The sequence below is a fragment of the Oculina patagonica genome, chromosome 9 (assembly GCF_052425735.1).
Source record: "Oculina patagonica isolate OP01 chromosome 9, crgOcupat, whole genome shotgun sequence".
Taxonomy (NCBI): domain Eukaryota; kingdom Metazoa; phylum Cnidaria; class Anthozoa; order Scleractinia; family Oculinidae; genus Oculina; species Oculina patagonica.
In genome coordinates this window covers 29,670,807-29,684,720 of record NC_135766.1, presented here as the reverse complement: position 1 = coordinate 29,684,720, position 13,914 = coordinate 29,670,807, and the positions used below count along the sequence as shown (strand labels likewise).

Genomic DNA, 13,914 nt, shown 5'->3' with positions numbered 1-13,914 from the left:
AATATCTCGCTCTGTCGATGCTTAATGTTTGCAAAATCCATGTTGTGATCTTGTTGATGTACTTGTTGCACGATCTTCGAATAAAAATCAAAAGTACGGACTGCTTTTCTGTGTTCCTAAATTCTAGTATTAACAAAGGTCACTAAAGCGTACCGAAGAGATCATAAGAGTTTATTGCCTAAAACTATACAAGACTCGATACTATAAAAAAGCTTTTTCATTATTACAGGTATTGTGCAATTAAGTTTTCTTCCACTTTTTAATATTCCCAAATTGTTCAAATACAAGATAAGTGCCAAATATGATATTCCTGATATTAGCTAGTACCCTGATATATTAGCTCGAGGGCCAGTACCACATATTCCCTCACTTGTTGCTCCATGAATTAATAAAATGTATCTACGCAGATCTCAGCGGATAATGATTAACGAGTCGCTATCCAAGCCCTTTAACCTAGAATGGGGCGTGCCTGTCTGGGTCCGCTATTGTTCACGTTGTACACGAGTAAGCTTTTTGAGATCATTAAATATCATCTGCCCACGATTCACTGTTACGCTGATGATTCACAAGTTTACATCTCATTTAGTCCGAATGACAGAGCTGAGCAACTTGCTGTGGTGAGGAGTATGGAAGACTGCATCAGAGACATTCGTTCTTGGATGTTGAATAATTATCTTAAATCAAACGATGACAAGACTGAATTCCTCATTATTGGTACACCACAACAGCTGGGAAAGCTAGACAATATCAGTATTCGTGTGGGTGACTCAGATATCCATCCTGTGCCAATCGCGAGTAATCTTGGTTCTTGGTTTGATTCTAGGCTGTCCATGGCAACACATATCACAAAAACCTGTGCCTCTTCGTTTTACTATATCTATAATATCCGTCGGATCAGAAAGTATCTTTCACAGCAGTCAACTGAGACTCTCGTCCATGCATTCATAACAAGTCGCCTTGACTACTGCAATGGTCTTTTATATGGTCTACCAGATTGCCTGTTAAATAAACTGCAACGAGTGCAGAATGCCTGCGCCAGACTGATTTTTAAAGAACAGAAATTTTGCCATGTAACGCCTTTAATCTATGAATTGCACTGGTTGCCGATTAGATACAGAATCGAATTTAAAATACTTCTAATTACTTTTAAGATTCTTAATTTTTTAGCGCCTTCTTATTTATCATCTCTTATTTCTCTTAGGCTCCCCTCCAAATATAATTTTAGGAATTCTAGCGATAAACTTTTACTTAGCTATCCACGTTTTAAATCAAAAGCCACACTAGGTAACCGTTCTTTTACCTGTGCTGCACCGAAACTTTGGAACGCGCTTCCATTTGACATAAGAAGTGCCAACACTGCTAGTATTTTTAAAGCTAAGCTAAAAACACACCTTTTTCGTCGTGCATTTTTATCATAGTCGTTTTTAAATTATATTCTACTTTTAAGTATTGTAATTTTTGCTTTTTAAAATCATTGTAAGTTTACCTTTAATTGTACTTTTAGCTTTTTAAATTCATTGTAAGTTTACTCTTATATTAATTGTAATTTTAGTTTTTAGCTTTTTTATTCCGTTTTTAATCTTGTAATGCGCATTTGAACATTTTAGATATGAAATTTGCGCAATATAAATGTTATTATTATTATCATTATTATTATTATTATTATTATTATTATATAGCATATAGTTTTACTTCAACAATACTTCACACATACCTTGCAGCCAGTACTTCGCCAAAAGCTCAAGAATACATAAACTATCGTTAGAAAGAAACAGCCGTCGCGTTATCATCCTTAAAATGCACAGAATACCAAACCAAGTAATTGCAGTAACAAGATAATACATATCAACAAAGGTTAACGTGATCTTTGTTTGAACTCTCATTGTTATGTTTTTGTTGTTAGAACTTGCCCCCTCCCCCTTGGTGACTTTTTTGTCTGCGCACGTGAAATTTTTAAAAGAGACATGCTCGTGTGCGACTTGAAACCTTGAAACCACACAGTTTTTGAGTCTAATGCTTGCGTGCGCTTTGCGCATGCGCATTAGACTCTTTGTTATATGAAAAAAGCAGTTAGCAATCCCAAGGGAATGGTTCGGGATCGATAATCGTTCGCTGTAATGTAGAAAACAATGATCAGCTGCAAGAACGGACTCCGTACGGACACGCACGATTAGTTTCAATTAAAAACAGCCAATCAGCGACACGTGTTCCCACGCATAATTAAAAGTTCTTTCTCAAGTCACGATTATTCAACACTTGAACAGGACGTAATAATTTTCCAGTTAAGACATTTGTAAGCTTTTTGTGAAAATAAATCTTCGTTTTCAGTTCAGTTAAGCACTTGTGTTTTCGTCTTGCTTAAAAAGCAAGACGTCTTTGAGAAAAAATATTTCGACGGCGACTCGCGTTTATTTACACAATGCGACCAAATATTTATTTTGTTTTAAAAAATAGAAAACTTTACCTCGTATTTTGTATTTAAGTCATTCGAATTTTGACCAATTTTTTCTTTACAGTGCAAACAAAAACCTTCAAAAATAAAAGATGTACATGGATAAATGTAAATCAAGTTACGCGACTAAATCAAAATGCGTTTGTTTGGCCGCTTTGCAGTATTACACTGCCCCGGCCTTTGCCATACACTGAAATCGAATTTCATGCTTTTACGACTCTCAGAGATCTTAAGTTCTTCTTACAGCTAGAAAAATCATAAAATGGTTACATTGATATGGAAGTGATGATTCGCGAAATTTGTACATCATGATAAACAGTCTTCGCTCCTGTGTATGGTAGCTCGATAATAATTGCCTAGTTTCCAGCGTTCAAAAGGTCATCATTATATTGACGTGAGCATTTACACACGTTTTTAGGAAAATCTGTCACTAAGTGCTTACAGTACAATGGAGTAACAGTCACTATTTCAAGTGCTTTTATTGCAAAATCTGTTTCAAGAGTCATCATCAAAATGGTGGAAAATCTGAAAGAAAACGATGTGAAGTTCTTCAACCCTTGTTGTAATGAACATGCTTTTTGTAAATCGTCACGCAATCTTGTCCAAATGTTTAATCGTTTCTGCTTTTACGGACAATACGGAAGAAGTAACATCAACTCCTGTTCATACTTTAAATTTTGTGAAGCATATAACATTTATGACTGTTTCGTTTTCATCCATAATCATCCACGATGCCCCTAGCTTGCTATAAGCATTTTAAATTAAACTCCCGAACACAAACCTCTAACCAATTTTAACCGGCTTACGAAAACCGCGCAATCTGTATCACTATGCCATACGGCATTAGACTCATGTCACCCTTGGTGACCTATTTTTTATAACTATCTTCAACCCAATTTGTACCCTCTGAATCGAGTCTAGACAAGTCTAGACGTCAAAGCGAAAATTTCGTTTTTCTCAGAAAAATTAAAAATATTTGAAGGAAAAAACAACATATCGTTTTTAGTTTTAATAAGGACTACCTTCATGCAGAAGATGAGCGAAATCCCTGTGTTTTTAGCCTTGCCGCAAAAGACAATTTTTATTTGATTTTTCTAGAAACTTTCTCCTAATTTCTTTACGGTGAAAATACTCTCAATAAAAGATTCGTACAAGGGTGCACATATAGGTTTTTATACCATGCCATAGAAAATACAGCCAATCAGAATACAGGAAAGCCGTTGTATATTCGACGGTATTCAACCCAACCTTCCCATCGTGCGCTGCGATCTTATTCTCGATGAAATTTAGTGAGCGTATTTTCTATGGCATGGTATAAAATAGTTACACAACACTTTCTCGTGGTATACTATGGAATATCCCACTTGTCACTTGTATTTTCTTCGTATACACACTCGCCTAAAGGCTCGTGTGTATACCGAGAAAATACAAGTGACTCGTGGGATATTCCATAGTATACCACGAGAAAGTGTTGTGTAACTAGTATATACTGGCTGAGCATATTAGCCGCACCTGTAGTACCTAAAGGGGCCAGGTCACGGTATTTTAGGTATTTCTCTTTATTTTTGTTAGTTAAGAGCTCTAAACTTTAAATTGGCAGAACAAAAGTCCTTTATTGGCAAAATAACGGCCACATAACAAATAATGATGATTTTCGAGCACTGTAAACGACATTTTCATACAAATTGAGAGAAACTTGGAGAAAGTCGGGCCGACATTTTTCAAGTTTACCCAAACGCAATCCGTTTTAAACTTCTCGAATTTTGCCCATCCATGCTCCTTTTTGGCCTTTCTGTGTTTCTATTGAGTTCTTCTACAGTTCTAAGCCGTTATTGTAAAATTTCAGTTAATTCTATGGACGGTTGGTCAGTGCCGAAAATTACCTAAAATTGCGTGACATAGGCCTTTAATTATTATGCGACGTAAATGAAACCCTTGTGCTCGCCTTGCATATCTGAGATGTAGCTCAACATTAGAAGCTTTAGCGAGATGCATACATGATTCAAGATTTCTTGGTCCAGTTTATAATTGAACTACTACACTCAGTTTATTTTTTTGCATCAATTAATCTAGTATTCAGAAAGAAACAGCATTCGCTAATGACGTTGGCTGCAGACAATTACCAGAACTGTTCACACTATCTTGATGCCTCTTTAGCCCAAGGACGATTTTTACAGAGAGCTTTAATTCGTTAATACGAAATATCTTCAAGAAGGGATTTACAGTTGAATTAAGAAAAAGAAATATTACTGCTGATTCTCGCAGCACGAAAAGCCACTTTTGACCACGGCAACCAGAACAGTTCGCTTCAAGAAGAATAGTCCATTTTACAGTTGCCTGCCAAGTGACCTGGCCTTTGAATGGTAGTGAGGCTGGAGGTGACCTTGCATTGATACAAACCTCTCTGCTTTATCGTGTAAATGCAAACTAGTTTGCATCAAAACAGCATGATTAACACAACAAAAGCAGTGAGGTCTGTATCAAAGCAAGGTCACCTCCAGCCTCACTTCCATTCAAAGGCCAGGTCACTGAGCAGAAAACTATAAAATGGACTATTGCTATAAAATAAGGTACTAGGGAAAGGACTAGAAAAATCAAAATGATGAAGGAAATTGTAGCAATTTTTCTCTACATTTGCGCAGTATTTCGTTGCCTCATGTCGCGAAGTGTTAGGTTGGTAGGCATGGATGCTTCTCTTTGTAAATCAACACGCGAGCGTTTTCTCAAAACGAAGAATATTTCCAGATAGGCTAGAGTAGACGTTGCAAGGGGAAAAGTCGTGTGCAAATGTATGTCTATCGTAATATAAATATCAATTGAAATTTCAGCAAGTTGGAGTGAGGCAAATATCGAAGAAAAGACCACGATGATCGAGTTGCAGAAGACAAGTTTCCTTGGCTTGACTTTACGAAGATAGAAATGAGGGTAAACAACAGACACGAAACGATCCACGGACATCGCCGTCACCAGGAGAATAGAACTGTTGACTCCAATGTATCCTAGAACTTTGACAATATCTCCGTCTTTAGGTATGTTTTTATCCGCAAACACGCACAAAAAACGCATCACCGCTTCTCCAGCGCATACCACAATACCAACAAACAGATCAACAGCAGCAATGAACGCCAAAATTATGGAGAACTTTTTTTTGAAGCAGCGAAGTGGGTTTCTGTACAAAACGATCAAGATTATGGCATTTGGAACAGAAATTGCTTTAGACAGCAATACAAATGGTATTGCTGTTCCAAGGCAGAGAGATTTCTCAAAACTTCGCTCCATGTCGATTATAACACATTTCGAAGGATATCGCTGAAACACTGGGTTTTGTAACAGCCTAGGATGCCAGAAAGTGCGTGTGTTTTCTTCGTATCTTGATATATGTTCCGGAGATGTGTTTCTGTTCGGAGTGGAACAGTCTAGAATGCCAGAAAGTGCGAGTGTTTTCTTCGTATCTTAATATATGTTCCGGAGATGTATTTCTATTCGGTCTTTCCGCTTACTGAACTAATATTTTCTTCCTGATCACTCTTAAATAAATATCAGTTTCCAGTTTTCTTGAATTATTGAACAAGCAATCAAGTTTCGACGGGATCTTGAGAATATGACCGACACAAACAAAATAAACACATGCAAGATCTTTAAAGAGCCAACCGCAAAACGAACAAGTCCACGAGCATGCACTATTCAGCAAGTAGATTTTATTTGGCCGTGGTTATGAAATGTGAAAACTTTTTTTCGCTGGTTGTAAACACAAGCATAATCTCAAGCAATAAGCGCAAAAGAAAAACGAATACACTAAATCTTTTTAATTTCTTCTGGTAGAAATGATTTTAAGCATAATCACAACAATGCGATAATTTTGCTGGAATAATCACAATTGTATTTAGTAATAATAATACTTGGCTTCACACTAGAAGCTAAGTTAGTTTCAAGTCAGCACTTAAATCAAGTGCACTTAAAAATCTTAAGTCGTATTTTACAAAATCTGGCTTCACACTTGATGACTAAGTATATTACTTGAGGTACAAGCTGTCAATCATCTTTCGCGGGGTAAAATCAGTCACGCATAATTATCACAAACACGATTGCACGCTTGTGAAATCATGAGGCCTTTGCAAAAGAGAATAGTTTTTTGTAATTTCCTATTTATTTTGTCGTTACTTTTGACCCAAAGAATTTCAACATTACAAGAAATGCACAGGTACTTTGTTATTAACAAGTACGTGGAAGCAACGCAAAGGAACAAGCGACATCTTCTGCTTTTCTCAAGAATGGTTCGACAACGTGGTTTTCGGCAAAGAAATCGCCACAGGGCTTGGGCTTGGCCTCGTCCGCAAAACTGGTTTAAAGTGCTTTTAGCTAACCGAGACATGGATCCATTATAGAAAATGCATTTTCGTGTGACTCGTCCAACGTTCGAGGCTTTGTGTGATCTAGTCCGCGGAGACCTACAGAAGCAGCACACAAGAATGCGTTCACCTGTAAGCGTCGAAGAAAGAGTTGGCTTAGCGCTGTGGCGACTCGCAGCAGGGGATAGTTTCAAAAGCTGTGGACTGCAATTTGGACTTGGGATGTCCACCGCCAAAACTATCTGTGCCGAATTTGAACTTTCTTTACTCCGACTAAAAGACCGATTTATTAAGTTTCCACTGACGCGACAAGAGTTGAAGGAACTTATGGACGAATTTGAAGAGGAATACAGGATTCCACAAATAGTTGGCGCAATAGACGGTTGTCACATCGAAATAAACGCACCCCCAGATAACCACGAGGACTACTTCAATAGAAAGCAACATTACAGTGTCAATTTACAGGCCGTAGTTGATTGTAGTTTAAAATTCATTCATGTTAGCTTCGGGTATCCTGGAAGTATACATGATGCCAGGGTGTTACGATTAAGTGGCCTCTTCGATTTGGGAGAAAACGAACAAATTTTAACTTCGCCAAAGAAAATTGTCAGTGGCACTGAAATCCCCCCTCTCATCATAGGAGACAGCGCTTATCCGCTGTTGAAGTGGCTGGTCAAACCGTATCCTAACAGAGGGCATCTTTCTCCAGATGAACGTGAATTTAACAAGAAACTTACGGTGCTGCAAGATCTGTTGTCGAAAGAGCGTTTGGCATGCTCAAGGGACGCTGGCGCTTACTATTAAAGAAGGTTGAGGAGCAAACCAGAACACTCACTAAAACTGTTCTCGCTGCATGTGTTTTACATAACATCTGCGTTGATCACAGTGACTTGTACGACTGCAGCGACAGCGATTCAGATGACAGTGATTCTGACGGCGATTATGAAGGACCATTACAGGAGGACGGCGTTGAAGTGAGAGAAGCGCTTAAGAGCGAATTTTTTTGTAGACCGCGTGAAAACAAAAATATGCGGTACAAACTTCCAAAGTCATCTACCTTCATTTTTGGCTCAGAGATACCTTATGGTAAGTCGATAAACGTGGTGTATTTTTTTCGTTGAAATCTATTTTAATTTTCGAGAAAATATTCAGACACTGTGACGAGTGCCCGGCGACATAAAATGGCCGAAACGAGAGCGACGAACGTGGTCACAAGAACTTAGCTCATCAAAAGCGTTAATTGAAGATGACCTTTCTCAAGTTTGTATATTTGTACAGGAGGCATTGACGAATGTTATGAGTCTAAAATAAGGATAATCAACTGAACTATGAAATCCAGGCAGGCGTTTAAAAATCACCATTTTCTCATTGTTTACAGATTTCATTTTGGAGACGTTTTTCACGAAGTACTTTTCCTATGCGGTATAACTCGGATTCGCCTGAAACTTCGGCTTAGATAAGTAGAAATGATGTACTTTTTAATTATATAAAAATTTGCTCTGGGCTTTTGATTTTATCCAAGAAATAGACCGTCCTACTTCGAAGAAATCGCTCGACAGTGACTTATGTAAACAAAGCAAATAATCGAATTACGCAGTACACTTTCTCTTAATATAGCCAAAATTCGAACACAATCTTATCATTTAGCTACACACGAGTTTATTTATTAATATTTTACTCTTACCTTGCAAAAGCAGTGGTAAAACATTGTTTTTCCCCATTCTTGACATTCTTTTATCGGCAAATTGCACGGGCAAGCGGCTATGTTGCTTATGATACAATCAGTCGCTATTAGCAAAGGCCCTCGTAAACATGGTATTTCTTGACAATTTTAACCACATTTCAGGTTTCATACAGCCATTCGTGCAAGGGACTTGATAACACGATGAACAGATTCACTTAACGACGTTTTAAGCCTCAAATGAGATGTTGTGAAATTCAAAGAACGGTTACATGTCATTGCTCGTGAACCCTCGTATTTGTCACGCAATGAGTCACGAACTCCCGGGGGGGTGGGTGGGTACTTTACAGGGGGCTCCCTACAAAGTCTGCATTTTTCAACTGCCATTTAGATACAGTCGACTCCCGATAACTCGAATTCACGTTTTAAAAGTTTTCTCATGCTCTCTTGTTCGTCCACATGTGCAACCTCTCACTCGGTCATAAAAAAGCCGCTTTTTGAACTCCATTTTCCCTTTTATTTATTCAATACAAAATAATCAAGATCAGTGTACAGACTTGAAAAAGCACTGCATCTAGCACCAACGGTACAGTAGTTTGTACAGGCTTTTTATTCCTGTTAAAATTATTATACTATTATACGGAACCCCATCTGGGCGTGGTAAAAGCTTTTCAATTTGACCCAGGAGCCGGATACCATTTCTATGTCTTATCAATGATCTGAAGACTGCCAACAAATCACGAGTATGTTTTACTTTAAGTGCAGCTCAAAACGGAACCTTTTTTGTTAAACTGACAGGCAGCCTGCCACGTCCTGAACACCCTATATGTGTGACCAAAATCCGTAACTTAACCATAATATGGGAGTTCACCCTTCCCGCTTCCAATACACAGAGGAGTCTGTCATAAACGTTTTTACTGTTATTCATTTTACTTTGGGGGGTGATCAACTTATCAGTACGAGATTACTAGGAACGTCCCGCACACTTTTAACGGGATCGCGATAATGTTCGACTGCATTCACATAGGCCTGCATAGCAGGCGTCGGAAAGGGGGGGGGGGGGAGGGGGAGCTGGGAAGAGGGAGAGAAAGAGGGAAAAAACGTAGGGGGTTCTTAAGGCAAGCGTTCCCTCTTCCCCGTCTTTTTCCCTCCCCTTTTTACGCCTGCCGCGCAGGCTAGCATTCACTCGAATGCGGTGGTTCTGTTTCAGCATATTATTACGTCAGGAAAACGTTACATAATCGACATTTGTTATCGGACGGCACTAAGCTCGATTTTATATATATCCGTCACCACCGTTGCCAGAAATTATCAGACTAAAACAGAGAAAAAGAACAAATCACACTGTGTTAGGTTTCTCCTTTTTAAACTTAATCATATCGCATTTTATATAACCACAATATTAAACGGACTGAGAACTGACTTACAATAAACCCCTTCTAGCTCGAATTCGATGACGATAACGCTCATTCATGAACATAGCGCACTCGAGGCGTCACAGTTTCTATCCTTCGAAGCTTCACTTATTGGGTATAGTAATTTACGATTCCGATTATAATTCCATAGTTTCTGGAGGAAGAAAGTGGCATTTAAATTTTGAAAGAGTTTGGTCTTGAATATAATATTCATGAAAAATTGGAATTCCAGACAATCGGAAATCTGGATAATCGAGGTTCGACTGTACTTTCTATAGAAAATTAACAAAAATCGCAAAGACTTACCAGACCCAGCAGGGACAAATATGCCCGTACGTCGAAGGATCGTTCTCAAAAGCGCTTTGTTGATTCCCGGGGGGGACTCGCATATGAAAGTGACGGGGGTATAAATTTTTGATATTTGGTCTCACTTAGGGTCTTCCGCGAAAAAATAGCAATATTTTCAGCCAAAATGGTCTCGTTCAGGGTTATACACGCAGAAATATACAAATAGCAATTCTATTTTTAGTTTTTTGGAGGCGTCTAGGGGTCAAGAAAAGCTAGAGCCACACCCAGATTGTTCTCTTTTAGGGGTTCTTTTCAAAATTTCTGACGAGCATCCCCGTCCGTTTCATACAGTCCCCCCGGGTGTTGATTCCGCGGTCAGACTTGCGTGATTTCCCTTCTTTGGCATGCCTCAATAATTCTGCGGGAACGCGGCACCGTTGCGAACCTCTTCTCCATCCATTGCCCAGAGAAAACCGATGAGCTGGGCAGATAGTAATGTCCGAAATATTCAAAGGTACATTGAAGATTGATGCCGCGCTAAAATGATATGAACGCAGAGGGAGTATAACAGAACTTCTTTCCGCAGCTCGACTTCGCTTATCTTGGGAGCAGTATCCCCCAACTAATCTTTGAAAAGAGTAATTGATTTCCATTCTATACTCTGTAAAATTCTCTACTCATTAAAAGCACGAATCAACAAAATAAATTATCAGTTCTTGTTTGCTTTGGAAACAATGGCGCGACGCTCATTATATTATTAGAGCTGCACCTAATCTAGTTTATTTTTCCTTTCTGATTTGTAAATAGAATCTCTGATATTTAAAAATGCTATTTCCACATTGTTAAAACAAAAAATATGTGACTCCTTTCTTTAATCCGTGCCAGACCTTGACGTTAAAACCCCTCCCCAAAATAAAACCAAAAAATAAAAAAAATAAAAGTTACTTCGAAAAAACAAAACAACCAAAAATACAGCTGCAGTACTCCGTTAAAAATGCAACAACAACGGCAACAGTTACTCAGTGACCTTCCCCGTTTCAGGTTTAATATTTTTTTTTCTATAGTATCTTTATGTGTTTTTTTTTTTAACGTGAAAACGTACTTTCATCTACATATGCCGTGACTTTTTCGAAAGGGTTTTTAGACTTTTTATTACCCCGTTTATGTGCCATTACGTTTATATTAAGCCCCACCAAAACCACTTACGAAGTTGTATAAATCGAGGGATTATAACCGAAATTTTACGGTATTTCTCAAAGTACATAGCCCACCAAATTTAATTCAATGGGTAACCTCCCCTCAAGTGACATATCATTGCGTGACAGATGTCAAGCCACCATTTTCGCTCTAGTTGATTTTCTGCAAAAACAACGGCCAAAACGCGGTTTTTAAACTGTGAAGCAAGTTTCTTCTATGAATTGGCCGTTTTCACTAAATGTGGTTGGAACTGTGAAGACCGGAATGCGGTGGGTTTTTTTCAAGGACCTTCTGGCAAAGTTATTGCTGATTTGAAATTCTCGGGAATTCTGAATACTGTGATTTGGTAAACACCGTTCGAGTGCTGGTAACGTATTTGAAACAAAAGTAGGATACAAAGCAATCTTCAACGAATTGTTACGCCAGGTAAGCTAAATATTGAGTTTTGGATCAAATAGGGTGTTTAATAATAATATTTTGTCGGAATTTTGGCTTTGAGAAGGGAAAGCGTAATTCGAGCCTTATTCGATTATTTGCGGTTGTTGACAAGTCGGTGTTGTGATTTCGTCCAAATTAAAAGGGGAAGTTCTTCGTAGCAATTAAAAGCCCTAGGCTGATTTTTATACCATTAAAAAGAACATCATTTCCGCTTATTAAAACCCAAGTCTTAAGTGATTCTGAGTTATACCGCATAGGAAAAGAGTTCTTTGAAAAAATGGTCCAAAATGAGATTTTTAAGCAATCAAATTTTTGTAATTTTTAAACAGGCTCTAAATATTCAAATCGATCTTTGCAATGCGGTTCTTAGACTCAAATCGTTTGTTAATGCCTCCTTAACATATACACAAAATCGAGAGAAGTCTGCTTTATTTTGCGCTTGTTAGCAGCATCATTCTTATGCTCTTAATCGTGGTATGAAATTCGACCATTTCATGGCAGTCGGCGGGCGTGACAGTTTTAATTTTTTTTCTGCCCAACAAAGATAGCTCTTAAAGAAAAAATCATAGCACGTTGATCGACTCACCATAAGGTATCTCTGAAAAAAAAATTGAGGTAGGCTTGTTTAAAATTTTGTACCACCTCTCACTCGGTCACGGGAAAAATTCGCTCTTAAGAACTTTGTGTGGGATAACTTGTAGTTGATTTGAATACGTTGCGTTCAGTAACAAGTTATTCCGAACAAAAGTCAAAAATGCTTGTCTCCTTTCAGAGTGAAACGAGAACTAATACAAGCGGTAGTGTGTTCATTATTTAATTCGTTGAAATTTAAAGGGTTTCTTTTTCACGGTAGATTTACTGTGTCTTTCACAACGCGTGTAATTACGACAACTCTTAAAAATGGTTCAAAACTGTAACAAGCGGACTGTGTGGACTTTATCCACTAAAAGTTAGCTAAAGTTGAACTTATCAAACGTGAACAGATGAATATTTAAAGCTTGAAAATCGTTTCTGTTATAAGCACAATTTTAGAATGAGTTTCAAAAACGTTGTTAAATTAAAGTTCAACTCAGTAAGTTCAAATGACTAATTTTCAGAAAAAAACGAGAACAGTACATGAACAGAGTTAAACTGTCTCTATTGCGTCAACAAATCCTTCATTAAATCTTTAAATCCGGATAAAAGGGATGTTGTTTCCTCCATTTGCATCCTCTGATTCTCTTGCAACATTTTCATTGACTTTTCAAACCTTTCATTTTCCTGTTGAAGGCTTTTCTCCCACATTTCTGTGAACGCACTCCAGTCATCTGTGCCAACATTCTCGTCACTTTTTCCTCGTTTCTTCTTCCGTGATTCCTTACCACGCGCCTCGTTGCATCCACGTTTCATGCCAGCACTTGTTGAAGGTCTGTCTTCGTTTTCCGAGCTGGCGGTACTTGCGGAACATTCTTTCCTTTCCCTTGCCCCTGAAGAAGTGGGTTGTGGAGTACTTTCGGCATCGGATGCACTTGGTACAATTGAAGAACTTTCAATTTTCATCTTGGCGGGATCCACGCTGTCACGGTAGCCCATTGTTTGGTCAAAAATGCTGTAATAGGGAAAGTTCTCTTTGATTTTATTCAGGCCTTCTTCGCCAGTTTTACTTGATTTCAGCTTAAGCTGTTTAAATTCGTATTTCAAATTTTGCTGTCTCTTCCTAACTTGCGGCAAAGTACGCTCACTTCCATCACAGCTGCTCTTGAAGTTCTCGTAAATCTCGTTCCAAATTACTGCGCGCACTCTGAGTACGTTCCAAGTGCACTTAGACTATACTTTAAGTTCTAGTGTGAAGCCAAGTAATAATACTAAAGTTGTATAAAACGTTGTTAATTGCAAGGTGACATGCAAAACATACATAACTAAAACAACTGCACAAGTCGTATCACCAGAAAATATATACCTCTTATTAATCGAGTTCGAGGTCCGTACTGTAAAATACGGACCGAGTTTTTTCCCGTCTGTTTATGGCCCAAGCGCGAAGCGCGCGGGCCATAAATAGACGGGGAAAAACGAGGATCCGTATTTTACAGTACGGACCGAGAAAACGAGGTTAAT

The 13,914-nt window shown here is 38.3% G+C and overlaps 1 protein-coding gene and 1 pseudogene across 1 annotated transcript in view; one reads left to right on the top strand and one right to left on the bottom strand.

The window, feature by feature from the left end:
• Window positions 1-13,914, top strand: part of LOC144664682 (furin-like) — a 142,888-nt gene that overhangs the window by 56,794 nt on the left and 72,180 nt on the right. The gene's annotated exons all lie outside the window — the stretch shown is intronic.
• On the bottom strand, window positions 4,529-5,731 carry LOC144666685 (uncharacterized; annotated as a pseudogene).